General features: G+C 45.6%; 1 non-coding gene across 1 annotated transcript; it reads right to left on the minus strand.

Annotated features, from left to right (window-relative positions):
* Positions 1-2,719: 2,719 nt before the first annotated feature.
* LOC149984150 (signal recognition particle RNA) lies at positions 2,720-3,016 on the minus strand. The gene has a single exon (XR_016495661.1).
* Between the last annotated feature and the right edge of the window lie 16,357 nt (positions 3,017-19,373).

The raw sequence follows: 19,373 nt of genomic DNA on the forward strand, positions 1-19,373 counted from the left end.
CTGGTGCTACTGCTACTGCTGCTACTACTGCTGCTACTTCTACTACTGCTGCTGCTACGGCTGCTGCTACTGCTGATACTACTGCTGCTACTGCTGCTACTACAACCTCTGCTACTGCTACTACTACTGTTGCTGCTACTGCTGCTGCTACTCCTGCTCCTGCTGCTGTTTCTACGGTTACTACTGCTGCTACTGCTACCACTGCTACTGCTGCTACTGCTGCTGCTTATGCTACTGCTGCTACTGCTTTTGCTACTTCTGCTGCTAGTACTGCTGCTATTGCTACTTCTACTGCTTCTACTGCTACTGCTGCTCCTGCTGCTACTGATGCTGGTGCTGCTACCACCTCTGCTGCTACTACTGCTGCAACTACTGCTGCTACTGCTTCTACTACTACTGCTGCTACTACTACTGCGGCTACTACTGATGCTACTACTACTACTGCTGCTACTTCTGCTGCTTATGCTACTGCTGCTGCTACTGCTGCTAATGATACTTCTACTTTTGCTTCTGCTACTACTGCTGCTGCTTCTGCTATTGCTACTGCTGCTACTACTACTACTGCTGCTACTTCTGCTGCTTTTGCTACTGCTGCTCTTGCTACTTCTACTGCTGCTGCTACTAATGCTATTGCTACTTTTACTATTGCTGCTGCTACTACTGCTGCTGCTTCTGCTATTGCTACTGCTGCTTCTCCTACTCCTACTCCTACTCCTGCGGCTGCTGCTGTTACTACTGCTACTGCTGCTACTACTACTACTGCTGCTTCTGCTGCTACTACTTCTACTGCTGATGCTACTGGTTCTACTGCTGCTGCTACTGCTGTTGTTACTGCTGCTACACCTACTCCTGCGGATGCTGCTGTTCCTACTGCCTACTGCTGCTTCTGCTACTTCTACTTCTACTTCAATGACTTCTGCTGCTACTCTACTGCTGTTGCTACCTTTGCTACTGCTACTACCTCTACTACTGCTGCTACTGCTACTATTGCTACTTCTACTGCTGCTACTGACAGTACTACTTCTGCTACTGCTGATTCTGCTACTATACTGCTGTTACTGCTGCTGCTACCCCTGCTGCTGCTGCTGTTACTACTGCTACTACTGCTTCTGCTGCCACTACTACTGCTGCTACTGCTGCCACTACTACTGCTGCTACTGCTACTTCGACTTCTACTGCTACTACTACTGCTGCTGCTGCTACTCTAGTGCTGTTGCTACTGCTACTACTACTGGTGCTACTGCTACTGATACTATTGATATTTCTTCTGCTGCTGCTGCTCTACTACTGCATCTGCTTCTACTTCTACTCCTACTGCTGCTACTGCTACTTCTACTGCTACTGCTACTACTACCGCTGCTGGTACTCTACTGCTGTTGCAGGATGCTACTACTGTTGTGGTTGCTGCTGCTACTACTGCTGCTACTTCTACTGTTGCTGCTACTAATGCTACTGCTGCTGCTGCTACTGCTACTGCTGCTGCTGCTGCTACTGCGGCCCCTGATACTGCTGCTACCACTACTGCTGCTCCTAGTCTTCTGCTACTGCTTATAATGCTATTACTGCTGCTACTACTATCTCCTCTACTGCTGCTGCTGCTGCTGCTACTGCTACTACTGCTGCTACTACTACTGCTATCTCTACTTATTTTACTGCTGTTGCTACTACTACTACTGCTGCTACTACTATTGCTACTGCTGATACTACGACTGCTGCGGCTGCTACTGCTACTTCTGCTTCTGCTACTGCTTCTACTACTGCTGCTCCTGCTACTGCAACTGCTACTGCTTCTACTGCTGCTGTTACTATTGCTGTTGCTATGACTACTATTGCTACGGATGCTGCTTATGTTACTGCTACTGTTGATAAATCTGCTTCTATTGCTGCTGCTATTTCTGCTGCTGCTACTGCTATTGCTGCTACTGCTACTACTACTGCTGCTTCTGCTACTACTACTACTGCTGTTACTCCACTGATGCTACTGCTGATGCTGCTCCAGGATGCTTCTGCTACATCTGATGCAGTTTGTTACTGCTAGTCCTACTGTAAGGGCGTTCGTCTGTAGGAGGAGGAGAAGCGGACCAAAGCGCAGCGTGGTGGTTGTTCATATTTTAATAAATCACTACACATGAACAAACTAACGAAAACAAGAAATGTGAGAACGCAAAACAGTCCTATCCTGTGACGACAAACACAGTGACAGGAACAATCACCCACAAACACACAGTGAAACCCAGGCTACCTAAGTATGATTCTCAATCAGAGACAACTAATGACACCTGCCTCTGATTGAGAACCATACTAGGCCGAAAACATAGAAATGCCCCAAAACATAGAAAAACAAACATAGACTGCCCACCCAACTCACGCCCTGACCATACTAAATAAATACAAAACAACAGAAATAGAGGTCAGAACGTGACAGTACCCCCCCCCCAAAGGTGCGGACTCCAGCCGCAAAACCTTGACCTATAGGGGAGGGTCTGGGTGGGCGTCTGTCCGCGGTGGCGGCTCTGGCGCGGGACGCGGACCCCACTTCACCATTGTCTTAGTCCGCCTTATTGTCCGCCTCCCTGGCTTACTCACCATGGCCACCCCTTTCAATGACCCCACTGGACAGAGGGGCTGCTCGGGACAGAGGGGCAGCTCGGGACAGAGGTGAAACAGCTGCTCGGGACAGAGGGACAACTGCTCGGGACAGAGGGGCAGCTGCTCGGGACAGAGGGGCGATAGCAGCTCGGGACAGAGGGGCGATAGCAGCTCGGGACAGAGGGGCGATAGCTGCTCGGGACAGAGGGGCGATTTGACCTGCTTCGTTTCCGACCTGGGCCGGTTCACCCCTCCTTAGACAACCTGGTGGTCCCAGGCTCCCCCAGGAACACCATATCGATACAGAACTTAGCATGGACACCCGTTCGACATAGCGTGCTGCAGCCCAGAGCTCCTCAGCTCACTTGATCCACCAACCTCAGCCTCCCAGTGACTTGGATTACAGGCACATGCCACTGCACCCGGCAGCGCTGGGCTGACGAGCGGCACTGGCGGCGCTGGAGAGGAGGAAGGCTCTGGAAGCGCCGGACTGAGTAGCTCTCGTAGCGCCGAACAGGCGGGAGACTCCGGCAGCTCTGGAGAGGAGGAAGGCTCTGGTAGCGCCGGAGAGGCGGGAGACTCCGGCAGCGCTGGAGAGGAGAGAGCCCCTGCAAGGATGGGCCGGAGAGACAGCCTGGTACGGGGAGCTGCCACCGGAGGGCTGGTGCGTGGAGGTGGTGACGGATAGACCGGGCCGTGCAGGCGCACTGGAGCTCTTGAGTGCAGGGCTGGCACCAACCGCCCTGGCTGGATCTTCACCCTAGCCCGGCAGATGTGGGGAGCTGTGATGTAGCGCACCGGGCTAAGCACGCGTACTGGGGACACCGTGCGCACAACTGCATAACACGGTGCCTGACCAGCACCACGCCCGCCACAGTTAGCACTGCTAGGAGCACTGTAGTGCTGAGATGGCACAGGACGTGCAAGGCTAGGGAGATGCACAGGAGGCCTGGTGCGTGAGGCTGGCACAGTCTTCACCAGACCCCTCGCACGCACCTCAGGATGAGTATGGAGAGCTGACCCCGGTGCCATTAAATCCCTGACACGCTCCGTCGGGCGAATGTCGTGCCTCATGCACCAAACCAGCAAGTCCCTCATATCACTCTCCTCCAATTTCCCCATTAACTCCTTCACAGTCTCTGCTTCGCTCACCTCCAACACCAGCTCTGGTTCTGAGCTCCTCCTTGGCTCCTCACGATAAACGGGGGGAGTTGGCTCAGGTCTGACTCCTGACTCTGCCACACTCCCCCTGTGCCCCCCCCCAAGAAACTTTTGGGGGTGACTCTCGGGCTTCCGTCCGCGCCGCCGTGCTTGCTTCGCCAACCTCATTCTCCTGTAACCTTCCGCGCACTGTTCCATCGAATCCCAGGCGGGCTCCGGCACTCTCCCTGGGTCGACCGCCCACCTGTCTATCTCCTCCCAAGTTGTGTAGTCCAGATTCTGCTCCCATGTCCCAAAATCCTGATCTCGCTGTTGCTGTTCCTGCTGCTGCTGCCTCTGTTCCTTCTCCTGCTGCTGCTGTTGCTGTTGCCCGTTACCACGCCGCTTGGTCCCTTTGTGGTGGGTGATTCTGTAAGGGCGTTCGTCTGTAGGAGGAGGAGAAGCGGACCAAAGCGCAGCGTGGTGGTTGTTCATATTTTAATAAATCACTACACATGAACAAACTAACGAAAACAAGAAATGTGAGAACGCAAAACAGTCCTATCCTGTGACGACAAACACAGTGACAGGAACAATCACCCACAAACACACAGTGAAACCCAGGCTACCTAAGTATGATTCTCAATCAGAGACAACTAATGACACCTGCCTCTGATTGAGAACCATACTAGGCCGAAAACATAGAAATGCCCCAAAACATAGAAAAACAAACATAGACTGCCCACCCAACTCACGCCCTGACCATACTAAATAAATACAAAACAACAGAAATAGAGGTCAGAACGTGACACCTACTGCTAATTCTACTGCTGCAGGATGTTACTGCTAGTCCTACTGCTGCTGCTGCAGGATGCAACTGCTGCTTCTGCTGCTGCAGGATGCTGTTGCCTGCACATGACCATGCTCTCTCTCTCTCTAGTGGCAAGCTAAGGACTGGTCTGGCACAAATTCGAAGTCGCTCTGGATAAGAGTGTCTGCTAAATGACTAAAATGTGAATGGTCTGCCAGCTATAAGACTCCATTTCTTCTGTGTGTGTGTGTGTCTCTCACATTCTCTCTCTCGCCTTTAATGTCTTTCCTTCTCTGTCTCTCTTTCAAACACGCCAATGATAAGCAAAGTTGTGCTTTGCCAGATACAGGACCTCCCTCTCCTCTTTGTCTTGCTCGCTCTCTCGCTCTCTCTCGCTCTCTCTCTCTCTCTCTCGCTCTCTCTCGCTCTCTCTCTCTCTCGCTCTCTCTCGCTCTCTCTCGCTCTCCACCACCGTGCTTTTCAATTTGATGTGGGCATAGTTCCACTAGCTTTAGCCGAACCTGGCATTGCCAATTACCACGCCACGTTGCCTTCGCATTTTCAATTTCACATGTTAACTCCTAGAAAAGTAAACCCAAATATGTGTGGATGTAGATTACACAGAGATGACGAAATCTCGCTCCCTCTAAGTGTCGGAGTGAGGATCCCGAAATGAAGTTAACCTTCTTCCTCCAAGACACATTTGGATACCCCCCACAGTATATTACAGTACAGTATAGTACAGTGTAGTACAGTACAGTATAGTACAGTACAGTATAGTACAGTGTGATTTTATGATTTCTTATTTGGATCCCCATTAGCTGCTGAAGAAGCAACAGCTACTCTTCCTGGGGTCCAAACAAAACACAAAGCATGAGAAAATACAGAAAACTAAGGGACGGTATAGTACTGTACAACATAGCACAGTATAGTACTGTACAGTATAGCACAGTACAGTGAAACATAATAATGAAGCCTATTCAACCAGACAATCTCACTCCACTGACGAGGTACTGACAGAAGCTATCAGCCTCCCATGGCTCCATATCTATGAATGAACCATTGTAATGTAGACTATAATTATAAACTAACACTGTAATGTTTAGGAACTCATCTAATGTATAGGAAATCATATGGTAGGAAAGAGAGATATACACACCCTCCTCCTCCTCCTCCTACTCTTCCAGGGAGCCAGGAACCTAACAATGAAGCCTCAGCACCCTCCTGTACAGAGCAATCAAAATTAGCTGTTTATGACGCTTTATTACATGATATTGACATACAGGCTCTCTCCTCTAAATTGGCTCCCATAATAAATGCATCAGGCAGCACAGGAATGATGGGCACTGATGCGTGGCTGGCCAGGTGAATATGCTAAGTGATCTGTTTTTACATTGTAAATATTCAGACCGTCAGTTGAGCTTCTCACGTGTTCTCCAGCTCGGCCTTGAGATCATCGGCCCTGGACCTTCAAGAAATGATTAATTCAGGAAGTGCCGTATAGAAGCGGCAAGGTGCGTGGTGCACGGGGGCATTGGGCTGATTGGGCCTCCCTCCGGCCTGCGTTTAAGAGCTTCATTTACACTTCTCCTCTTATTGATTAATTCATGGGCCTGATTAAATTTTCACAGGTCTGTCAATTGTCCTTCACAACTCCTGACTCCCCCGCCCTGCCCCTGAGTTCCCTGTGGGTGAGGTGCCGGTGGGGATTTGTGCCCTCCTGGTATTGGGGAACGCTGTCGCTCTGGAAGGTTTAGCTCCCTCTTTGCTGCCTCAGAGAGAACAGGGCTAAGAGTGCTCTCTCTAGATCATTATACTCTTTTTTTGGTTAAAGGAGAGGTCAGTTAAATATTGATGATATGTTAAGTCTTCTATAATTGGGGACCAGTAGGAGTCCATCCTTCATTTAAGTATTACAGGACAAATAAATTATATCTGCACAATACAACTCTTCTTACAAAGTGTTTAAAAGTTAAGTTTAACAGTGCGTACAGGTGTGTGTCTGTGATTATGTGTGTGTGTTTGAGGGGTCAGTAAATGGCCGCAAGCATATCTTATTTTGTCTGATCAGTGTTTGTAGCTGAAAAGCTTTTCATGGATTTTAGTCTCCATTTACCTTTGTTTCATCTGGCTGTGAACACAGACAATATTGAAATATTGCAAGGAGACATACAAAACAGGTTTTCTGAAACTCTTGACGCCTACTTGCACTGGGGCATTACGTGAGCAGACAGCTGCCTACTGCTGCTTTCATTCTTCCACTTGACATTATGCCTTGGATGCTTTTGGACTACTGCCAAACTTGAACTCCCCTTGGATGTACTCTTTTGGACTCTCCCACGCCCGGTGGAGCGCTTGCCACCCTCCCAGCTTCCACCGGTCTGTACTGGAAACTACCCCTCCAAGGTGCTTCTCTCCTGGCTATCATACTGGTAACACAAAAAAAAGGCCTCCGTTGCATTGCTGTTTTGATGGGCCCCAGCAATGTTCCCTCTAAGCTGCACAGTAGCCCAAGACTGTTGCGCAGCTCCCAGGACTGCCGCACATAATAAATATCAGCCCAGGAGAGATGCAGGAGATTGAACTTCACTCAACTTTCTAGAGATTTCCCTGTTAGTTAACAACGTTTCCCTTTACTGTGGCAATTGTTACTGAATCAATACAATATTAGCCACTTTCAATGCAACATACCGAAACAAAACAAACTATGCAAGAGATTTAGTTGTAGGCAGAACGCATCAGAGTAGGATTCTATTGCATTGACAGACACTACTCAACCCCCATACTCTACACAGACTGTACTGGTACCTCATAACCAATCAGAGCTGCAGTAGGCCTACAGTGCATTCCGAAAGTATTCAGACACCTTGACTATTTCAACATTTTGTTACATTACAGCCTTATTATAAAGTTGATTCAATTGTTTTTTCCCCTCATCAATCTACACACAATACCCCATAATTACAAAGAAAAAATAGTTTTTAGATTTTTTGGCAAATATATATAAAAAACACCTCTGGAAATATCACATTTATATAAGTATTCAGACCCTTTACTCAGTACTTTGTTGAAGCACCTTTGTCAGCGATTACAGCCTCGAATCTTCTTGGGTATGACACTACAAGCTTGGCACACCTGTATTTGGGAAGTTTCTCCCATTCTTCTCTGCGGATCCTCTCAAGCTCTGTCAGGTTGGAAGGGGAGTGTCGCTGAACAGCTATTTTCAGGTTTCTCCAGAGATGTTTGATCAGGTTCAAGTCCAGGCTCTGGCTGGGCAACTCAAGGACATTCAGAGACTTGTCCCGAAGCCACTCCTGTGTTGTCTTGGCTGTGTGCTTAGGGTTGTTGTCCTGCTGGAGGTCCTGTACGTCCTGAGCAGGTTATCATTAAGGATCTCTCTGTACTTTTCTCCATTCATCTTTCCTAGGTATCCCCTATATGTGACGTATGGAGGATACCTAGGATACATATGTGACGTACAGTGCCTTGCGAAAGTATTCGGCCCCCTTGAACTTTGCGACCTTTTGCCACATTTCAGGCTTCAAACATAAAGATATAAAACTGTATTTTTTTGTGAAGAATTAACAACAAGTGGGACACAATCATGAAGTGGAACGACATTTATTGGATATTTCAAACTTTTTTAACAAATCAAAAACTGAAAAATTGGGCGTGCAAAATTATTCAGCCCCCTTAAGTTAATACTTTGTAGCGCCACCTTTTGCTGCGATTACAGCTGTAAGTCGCTTGGGGTATGTCTCTATCAGTTTTGCACATCGAGAGACTGACATTTTTTCCCATTCCTCCTTGCAAAACAGCTCGAGCTCAGTGAGGTTGGATGGAGAGCATTTGTGAACAGCAGTTTTCAGTTCTTTCCACAGATTCTCGATTGGATTCAGGTCTGGACTTTGACTTGGCCATTCTAACACCTGGATATGTTTATTTTTGAACCATTCCATTGTAGATTTTGCTTTATGTTTTGGATCATTGTCTTGTTGGAAGACAAATCTCCGTCCCAGTCTCAGGTCTTTTGCAGAATCCATCAGGTTTTCTTCCAGAATGGTCCTGTATTTGGCTCCATTCATCTTCCCATCAATTTTAACCATCTTCCCTGTCCCTGCTGAAGAAAAGCAGGCCCAAACCATGATGCTGCCACCACCATGTTTGACAGTGGAGATGGTGTGTTCAGCTGTGTTGCTTTTACGCCAAACATAACGTTTTGCATTGTTGCCAAAAAGTTCAATTTTGGTTTCATCTGACCAGAGCACCTTCTTCCACATGTTTGGTGTGTCTCCCAGGTGGCTTGTGGCAAACTTTAAACGACACTTTTTTGGATATCTTTAAGAAATGGCTTTCTTCTTGCCACTCTTCCATAAAGGCCAGATTTGTGCAATATACGACTGATTGTTGTCCTATGGACAGAGTCTCCCACCTCAGCTGTAGATCTCTGTAGTTCATCCAGAGTGATCATGGGCCTCTTGGCTGCATCTCTGATCAGTCTTCTCCTTGTATGAGCTGAAAGTTTAGAGGGACGGCCAGGTCTTGGTAGATTTGCAGTGGTCTGATACTCCTTCCATTTCAATATTATCACTTGCACAGTGCTCCTTGGGATGTTTAAAGCTTGGGAAATCTTTTTGTATCCAAATCCGGCTTCATATCCAATATCCAATAAATGTCGAAATATCCAATAAATGTCATTCCACTTCATGATTGTGTCCCACTTGTTGTTGATTCTTCACAAAAAAAATACAGTTTTATATCTTTATGTTTGAAGCCTGAAATGTGGCAAAAGGTCGCAAAGTTCAAGGGGGCCGAATACTTTCGCAAGGCACTGTATGTTCTCCCATCTCCACATATTTCACTCCAGCCATTACCACAAGCCCGTCCTCCCCAATTAAGGTGCCACCAACCTCTTGTGGTCTAAATGGTTATGTAAATCATGTATTTCTGTTTTGTTTTGTTTTTTAAAAAGTCTGTTTTCACTTTGTTATTATGGGGTACTGTGTGTAGATTGATTGAAAAAATGAATTTAATCAATTTTCAAATAAGGCTGTAATGTAAAAAAATTTGGAAAAAGTGAAGGGTCTGAATACTTTCCAAATGCACTGTATATGCAAATAGACCATTGCCATATATGGATCTGTGCCATTTACTTTGAACTGAACTGTGTTTACAGCATGAGCAGTCGTGAGTAGATACGCTTGTTTAGGGATCAAAGCAAGAGATGGATGTAGCCTCATGTGCACATTTTGTTCATATCCTTTGCTAGTTAGTGAGTTATTAGCCCAGTTATAGATAATTTTGTAGTCAGCAATAGGCGAGTGATTTATTTCTACAAGAGTACAAAATGTGTACATTTCTAGACATCTTCGAAAAGTGAGTCAGGTAAAGAGCTTTTTTTATCTTAAAGGGGTAGTTCTGTATTTTGAGGCAGGCTTGAAAAAGCTAAGTAGCCAATAGGCAGAGGGTAGCATCATTTGTCTTATTCTCTTTAATAATGGAATGGGAATAATAATGCATTTTATTTTATTAAGTGGTTTCTTGCATCAAACAAGACAACAACATATTCAGTCACCTCCTTGTCTGAAGCACAAGTGGATAAACAGGTCAAGCTCTGCATGTTTTTTTCAGTCTCATGGATTGTAGGTCTAAATACAGTAGAACAGCTATTTGAGGGAACATTGGGCCCCAGCATTTAATTGCATTGAGTAAGTCACCGTTCTCTACTTGCTGTTGTTATGCTGGCTAGAATGGTGTCTATCACTTTCCGCCATGCGGGGAAACTGATTGGTGGCTACCACCTTCAGAGGCTACTGTGAACATTTCATCCCATGTCAAATCAAATCAAATCAAATAGTATTTGTCACATGCGCCTGAGTTGCCTAACACGTTCACAGGATTGGTGGAACTCAGGAACTCTTGAGGTCCTTAGGGTCTCCTCTGAGCCAATGAAATCTGTTTTAATGCACCGTATTGCTGGAACAAAATTCAAAATACATTTCATCTTGATGTTTTGGTGTCGTTTGGGCAATTTAAAGTATTGATTGGGGATTTATTTTTGGACTGCTTTTCTGGGGGATTTGTGATGTTTTATTTTTGCTTAGCATGACTGTGTTTTTGTACTTTAATGTGTGTATATGTATGTGTGTATATTATATATACATATACAGTACCAGTCAAAAGATGGACACGCCTACTCATTCAAAGACATCGAAACTATGAAAAAACACATATGGAATCATGTAGTAACCAAGTGTTAAACAAATCAAAATATATTTTATATTTGAGGTTCTTCAAAGTAGCCACCCTTTATCAGAAGCATAGCACCTTGCATCCCACTGCTGGCTTGCTTCTGAAACTATGGAGGGTTGGTCCTGGTCAGTCATTGGTTGGGAGACCAGATGCTGCTGGAAGGGGTTTTGGAGGGCCAGTAGGAGGCACCCTTTCCTCTGGTCTAAAACAATGATTGCCCTGTGTAGGGTGCTGTTTTCTGGATGGGATGTTAAATGGGTGTCCTGACTCTCTGTGGTCACTAAAAGATCCCATGGCACTTATCGTAAGAGTAGGGATCTATCCCAATAGATCCAAAGACGATGCCATCGCTCTGCACACTGCCCTATCCCATCTGGACAAGAGGAATACCTATGTAAGAATGCTGTTCATTGACTATAGCTCAGTATTTAACACCATAGTACCCTCCAAGCACACCATTAAGCTCGGGGGCCAGGGTGTGAACCCCACCCTGTGCAATTGGGTCCTGGACTTCCCAACGGGCCGCCCCCAGGAGGTGAAGGATGGTAATAACACTGGTTGGTCGGGCCAATTTAGGTAGTATGTACATGAATGTATAGTTAAAGTGACTATGCATATAAGATAAACAGAGTAGCAGCAACATAAAAGAGGGGTTGGGGGGGTACACAATGCAAATAGTCCAGGTAACCATTTGGTTACCTGTTCAGGAGTCTTATGGCTTGGTGGTAAAAACTGTTGAGAAGCCTTTTTGTCCTAGACTTGGCACTCCGGTACCTCTTTCCATGCGGTAGTAGAGAGAACCGTCTATGACTGGGGTGGCTGGGGTCTTTGACAACTTTTAGGGCCTTCCTATGACACCGCCTGGTGTAGAGGTCCTGGATGGCAGGCAGCTTTGCCCCAGTGATGTACTGGGCCGTACGCACTACTCTCTGAAGTGCCTTGCGGTCGGAGGCCGAGCAATTGCCGTACCAGTGTAGTGTCTTTGGCAATGCCGGGTTAAGTGATATGACATGCTATTCTATAAAATTATTTCTCCGTAATTAATATTACCTGATTGAGCTAATCATGTAAATGTAATTAACTAGAGATTTGGGGCACCACAAAATAATATTTATAGAGCTGTTATCTTCCGAATAAACTCTTAAAGACCTAGTAATGTTTTACATCAAATGCAGTCAATATTAATCGTCACCTTATTTCAGTCTCATCTGAAAGTTGTAAATTCTTGGCTATCTTCACGAACTCTGGCTAACAAGTTGAATCAGCAATACAAAATTGGGTCTGGGTTTGAGTGAAAGAGCGGGAAGACTGAGGGACACAGGGAGAAGCTGTGCTATCATAAATAAATAATCTTATGCATTTGAAATTACTGCCCATTTGGAAAAGGAAAATGCAATAAATATTTACTCAGAGGTGCGCTTTGGTAGGTTGGTGGTAGATAGAAGGCCGTGTTGCCCAACCGAGTCCTTTGTCCTTTGAAGAATGTCTCTGCTGGTAATTAGATACGTTGTAGTAACATCGATGTGTGGTTGACGGGATACTCTGTCTGTTCCTTCCTAACCTGCGTTTGCAGCTGCTGTTGCTAACTCAACGGCTAGGAGGTATCACTTCTGTAGTGAATAAGAGTTCAAAGTTCATACCATTCGCAACCAAAGCTCACACTGATGTTGGCTTCATTCTGTAGTTATTACCTGAACCATTCTGACATCGGACCGCCGTCCTCACATCCTCGGAACAGGAGGTTATATTGTCGTCAAGGCTTTATATAGGAAGGGAGAGGAGGGCGTGTTTGAAAAGTTTTATAGCCCATGTCCCTTCACAAGGGCGGGCCACTGATTCAGCAGAGCCCTAACCTTATAAAAAACAATTCTCACATTTTAGAAGCTAAAATCACATTTCATCCAATCACGAATAATTTCATATTCAAACATTTAAATTGAACAACAATTCCATGTGAATCCGATAACTCTGATGTGTAGACTTTCCACTGTAGAGTTTATGTCATCTTATCATTGATGAAAATGTCTCAGATGACAACCGAACTGACATCATATTCATTAAGTACCACCGCATATGTTGAATTGGTCGGATTACCAGAATATAGTTCATTTCCCCCCACCTTCTGATGTTCCCAGAATCTCTATGCTAACCAAGGTGTTTGCAAATGTAACATCAGTAGGGTAGAGAGAGGAAAAAGGGGGGAAGAGGTATTTTTGACTGTCATAAACCTATCCCCCAGGCCAACGTCATGACACCAGGCAGTGATGCAACCGGTCAGGATGCTCTTGATGTTGCAGCTGTAGAACCTTTTGAGGATCTCAGGACCCATGCCAAATCTTTTTAGTTTCCTGAGGGGGAATAGTCTTTGTCGTGCCCTCTTCACAACTGTCTTCGTGTGTTTGGACCAATCTAGTTTGTTGTTGATGTGGACACCAAGGAATTTGAAGCTCTCAACCTACTCCAATACAGCCCTGTCGATGAGAATGGGGACGTGCTCAGTGCTCCTTTTCCTGTAGTCCACAATCATAGGTTGTTATTCTGGCACTAGCCGGCAGGTCTCTGACCTCCTCCCTATAGGATGTCTCGTCGTTGTTGTTGTGTCGTCAGCAAACTTAATGATGTTGTTGGAGTCGTGCCTGGCCATGCAGTCGTGGGTGAACAGGGAGTATAGGAGGGGACTAAGCACGCACCACAGGGGAGCTCCAGTGTTGAGGATCAGCGTGGCAGATGTGTTGCTACCTACACTCACCACCTGGGGGCGCCCTTTCAGGAAGTCCTCGATCCAGGTGCAATGGGAGGTGTTTAGTCCCAGGATCCTTAGCTTGGTGATGAGCTTTGAGCGTACTATGGTGTTTAACCCTGAGCTGTAGTCAATGAACAGCATTCTCACATAGGTGTTCCTTTTGTCCAGGTGGGAAATGGCAGTGTGAAGTGCAATAGAGATTGCATCATCTGTGGATCTGTTTGGGCGGTATGCAAATTGGAATCGGTCTAGGGTTTCTGGGATAATGGTGTTGATGTGAGCCATTACCAGCCTTTCAAATCACTTCATGGCTACGGATGTGGGTGCTACGGGTCTGTAGTCATTTAGGCAGGTTGCCTTTGTGTTCTTGGGCACAGGGACTATAGTGGTCTGCTTGAAGCATGTTGGTATTACAGACTCAATCAGGGACATGTTGAAAATGTCAGTGAAGACACCTGCCAATTGGTCAGCACATGCCTGGAGCACACGCCCTGGTAATCCGTCTGGCCCAGCAGCCTTGTGAATGTTGACCTGTTTAAAGGTCTTACTCACGTCGGCTACGGAGAGCGTGATCACACAGTTGTCCGGAACAGCTGATGCCCTCATGCATGCCTCAGTGTTGCTTGCCTTGAAGCGAGAATAGAAGTGATTTAGCTCATCTGGTAGGCTCGTGTCACTGGGCAGCTCGCGGCTGTGCTTCCCTTTGTAATCTGTAATAGTTTGCAAGCCCTGCCACATCCGACGAGCGCCGGAGCCGGTGTAGTATGATTCAATCTTAGCCCTGTATTGACGCTTTGCCTGTTTGATGGTTCGTCGCATAGCAGGATTTCTTGTAAGCTTCCGGGTTAGAGTCCCGCACCTTGAAAGCGGCAGCTCTACCCTTTAGCTCAGTGCGAATGTTGCCTGTAATCCATGGCTTCTGGTTGGGGTATGTACGTACAGTCACTGTGGGGACGACGTCCTCAATGCACTTATTGATAAAGCCAGTGACTGATGTGGTGTATTCCTCAATGTCATCGGAAGATTCCCGGAACATGTTCCAGTCTGTGATAGCAAAGCAGTCCTGTAGTTTAGCATCTGCTTCATGTGACCATTTTTTATAGACCTAGTCACTGGTGCTTCCTGCTTTAATTCTTGTAAGCAGTAATCAGGAGGAAAGAGTTGTGGTCGGTTTTACCAAATGGAGGGCGAGCCATGTGTCTTAGCAGGGAAGGGTCAATTCAAGATGATTCATCCAGTGACGCAATTGGAAATAAAATAAACATCTGAACCAGTAGGAAATATCTGGTGTGTCATGGAACCAGTAGGAAAGAAAGTATGTTGACACCCCTTCAAATTACTGGATTCAGCCATATTGTAACGATGTGAGCTGAGAGTCAGGAAACAAGTTCAGGGAGTGAGTGTTTTAATAAATAAACGCAACATAATCCAAAACAAGAAACATGAACAAAGCACAGAAATCAAACAGAAACAATAAAGCCTGGGGAAGGAACCAAAGGGAATGACATATACAGTATAGGGAAGATAATTAGGGAAGTGATGGAGTCCAGGTGAGTCTGATGACACGCAGGTGTGCGTAACGATGGTGACAGGTGTGCATCATAATGAGCAACCTGGTGATCTAGAGGCCAGAGAGGGAGCACACATGACACATACCCATTGCTGACAGGTGTAAAATCGAGCACACAGCCATGCAATCTCCAGAAACAAACATTTGCAGTAGAATGGCCTTGCTGAAGAGCTCAGTGACTTTCAACGTGGCACCGTCATAGGATGCCACCTTTCCAACAAGTCAGTTTGTCAAATTTCTACTCTGCAAGAGCTGCTCCGGTCAACTGTAAGTGCGAAGTGGAAACGTCTAGGAGCAACAACGGCTCAGCCGCGAAGTGATAGGCCACACAAACTCACAGAACTGGACTGAGTGCCAAAGTGCATAGCGCGTAAAAATCGTCCGTCCTCGCTTACAACACTCACTATCCAGTTCCAAACTGCCCCTGGAAGCAACGTCATCACGAGAATTGTTTGCCGGGAGCTTCATTAAATGAGTTTCCATGGCAGAGCAGCCGCAGACAAGCCAAAGATCACCATGCGCAATGCCAAAAGTCGACTGGAGTGGTGTAAAGCTCGCAGCAATTGGACTCTGGAGCAGTGGAAACGCGTTATCTGGAGTGATGAATCAAGCTTCACCATCTGGCAGTCCAATGGACGAATCTGGGTTTGGCAGATGACAGGAGAACGCTACCTGCCCGAATGCATAGTGCCAACTGTAAAGTTTGGTTGAGGAGGCATAATGGTCTGGGGCTGTTTTTCATGGTTCGGGCTAGGCCCCTTAGTTCCAGCTACAGGATAATGTGACATTCAAGATGATTCTCTGCTTCCAACTGCTTGTGGCAGCAGTTTGGGGAAGGCTCGTTGCTGTATCAGCATGACAATGCTCGCATCCACAAAGCAAGGTCCATACAGAAATTGTTTGTCGAGATCAGTGTGGAAGAACTTGACTGGCCTGCACAGAGCCCTGACCTCAACCCCACCGAACACCTTTGGGATGAATTGGAATGCCAACTGCAAGCCAGGCCTAATTGCCCAACATCAGTGCCCGACCTAACCAATGCTCTTGTGGCTGAATGTAAGCAAGTCCACGCATCAATGTTCCAACATCTAGTGGAAAGTCTTCCCAGAAGAGTGAAGGCCGTTAAAGTAGCAATGGGGGTACCAACTCCATATCAATGCCCATGCGTTTGGAATGAGATGTTTGACGAGCAGGTGTCCACACACTTTTAGCCATTAGGTGTATCTGATGGGGAGTGTAGGTGTGAGAGAGAAAGAAAGAGAGAGAGTGGAGGAGAGAGAGACAATGAGAGACTGTAGGTGTGAGAGTAAAGGACAGAAAGAAAGGGTGAATAAGAGAGAGAAAGGACAAAAGAGAGCTTGATTAGAAAGGAGGTGATTGGAGTCAGAGGTCTGTAATTGAAGCTGTTCAGTAAGAATGGCAGTGTCACAAAGACAGCGACTCCTGGTCACCTGGTATATTTACGCGCACCTACCCACACCAGATGAAAGTTTATGAGTACCTTGAACAATGTCCTTCTAAACAAATTGAGTTAACCCACATTTTTTATTCAATTTGGCTTTGAATTAAGTCGTAAGTGAGTGCCTTATCTCAGACTGCATTTGCATACCTATTAAGAGCCAACCAGTGCCTGTTTGTGTGTTTTAGAACCTTACAAAATCAACTTGACTTGTCCTCTGCCCCACTGAGACACAAATGGCCTCTATTAATGGATATGATGCATAGGATATGTAATGAAATGTTATAAATATATTTCTCTGGATGCATAAATCTGGTCATTGCGTATCTAAGACCAAGACAACAGAAAGGGCAAACTGTACAAGCAAGAACGGGTGTGACTGTCAAGTAGCATTACATACTTGTCTATCATCATCCTTGTCTTCCATCTCAATTCCACAGGGAAACCTGAGTGCTTTCAATGTATACGTAAGTTCTGAAATCACAGTAATCCAAAGCCACTTTGACACTACTCAAGCGCTGCTTATGCATGAGGAATGACTGATAGTAATGTATAACATTTACTTAAAATGACTTAAGTAATTGTGACACCACTCTTAAATGAAATGTAATTGTGTGACCAATTAAGATGCTAGGATATTTCAATAACATAGATGCATTACAATTCCCCTCACTAGCTAGAGCCTTAGAGGAACCAAGGGGCTAGGCTACATTTAATGTCATTCCACATAATTACTGGAAAATGAATTTTAATTGTTACATTCCTGCTAAAAATAAATTGGCAGATATTTCTGCCTTCCTCCCGGCTGCGGAGTGACTTTCAGCTTAATCGTGGAAGCATTTGCAATTGGTCTATATGTGGCTAATGTTAGAAAATAGGTTATAGTAAGATTTCATTGTTTAACTAAATAGAACCGTGGAGAAACATAGACTAAATGACCTATTAACCCATTTAACAGTAGATTGCTCATGGTTGAATTCAGACACGGTATATCCAGGCTTTGGGAAGAATGGGTTCGTGGTAATGACTGGAGCGGAATCAGTGAAATGATATCAAATACATCAAACACATGGTTTCCATGTATTTGATGCCATTCCATTTGCTCCGTTCCGGTCATTATTATGAGCCGTTCTCCCCTCAGCAGCCGCCTCTGCCAAGCTTTCAGTCGCATGGAATGGTCTCCACAGTCTGCAGTTTCTGGAGTTTCATGAAATATGGATTGCATATATTTAGCGGCTGTAGCTTACTCCATGAAATTAAACTTGGATGTATAAGGAGCATTTCTGTCATTGAGGTAACCTTACCTCAGACAACGCAAATCTGATTGGTCGTGCATGCAGGTATAAGCCTCAGCCCTCCAGCTACTAGTCTGGCCAACCCCTTTAAGCTCCCTCTGTACTGTAAATATAGAGATTGGGATGCACTGTTTAAGATTTGACATTACAATGGGCTTCCATGTTAGCACCAGAAATTCCATGACAATCCCATTCCAGAATTGAATGTAAATTAGAATGCTGTCATGGAATGTTCCAGTGCCAACATGGAGGAGTGATGAATTCAAGGTTGCCTCAGTCCATTTCGTGATAACTTCTATAGAGTCAGACTGGCACCTCAATTTATGTCCCCCCCAGTGGATGGATTTCACCTAATAATAAGATGTAATATCTGTGTACCTCTCTTTCTGTGCCAGAGCTGATGACTGCTGTCGCCCTACTGGATCTCTGCAGGTTCTTCTGGTGCAAAGAGGAGCTCTTTCTCAGCTCTCTCCTTTTCTAAATCAGCCTCTTCATAATTAGATTTGCTTTCTGTGGGGCTCTGGCGATCCCTGCAATCTAATCTACTTATGCATTCCCTTTTTCAGGCCTCAGTAAGATTCTATTGGCTGGTATTTGTACGTCGCCTGTCAGAACGGCCTTCTTTTCCTCCACAATATGAGGCTCATTCACCTGAGGAGATGGGCAAGGATTGCCCGTCGGTTTCATGGCAAATGCAATGTTCCGGAACTTCAGAGGCGTCACTTCTCATTTTAGAGGGGATTCAGGGGGGCTATGTGTGTGTGTGTGTGTGTGTGTGTGTGTGTGTGTGTGTGTGTGTGTGTGTGTGTGTGTGTGTGTGTGTGTGTGTGTGTGTGTGTGTGTGTGTATATATATTTGTCTGTGTGTGTGTTTGTCTGTGTGTACGTTTGTGTCTATTGTATCTGTGAGTATTAGTATGTGTGTGTAAATGTATGACAGCATCCTGTGAAGTACGCGCAAATTCAGGATTATGGAGTCCTACGCTATGCGTTGTCAGTCTATGGCATTGTCCCTGCATTGTCACTGTTATCACTGTGTGTGATCTTTGAGGTCACTGTGTGCCTGTCTTATCAGTGAGTTGCTTCGTCTCCACAAGGACGTGACATCCCTTAATTAGTTAATTAAAACCTCTTGGGGCTAGGGAGCAGAATTTTCACATTTGGGATAAATAAATATAATATATAAGAAATGCATAGTATTCATATATTTGGATAGAAAAAACTCTGAGGTTTCTAAAACTGTTTTAATCATGTCTGTGAGTATAACAGAACTTATGTAGGCAAAAACCCTGAGGACTTTCAGAATTTTCTATTTTTTTTCCCTCTCTGTTCCCTGATTTGTCATTGCCACGGGATTTTTCATAGGAACCTGTTTTCAGTTCCTACCGCTTCCACTGGATGTCACCAGTCTTTGGAATTTGGTTGAGGTTATTCCTTTGTGCAATGAAGAAGTAGGCAAACTCGGAACTGGGTAACACTTTTGTGAGTTGCGCAAGACGTGAAAAGCAGCGCTGG

Source organism: Oncorhynchus mykiss, chromosome 4, assembly GCF_057628025.1.
Source record: "Oncorhynchus mykiss isolate SJ-2025 chromosome 4, ASM5762802v1, whole genome shotgun sequence".
Lineage (NCBI taxonomy): Eukaryota > Metazoa > Chordata > Actinopteri > Salmoniformes > Salmonidae > Oncorhynchus > Oncorhynchus mykiss.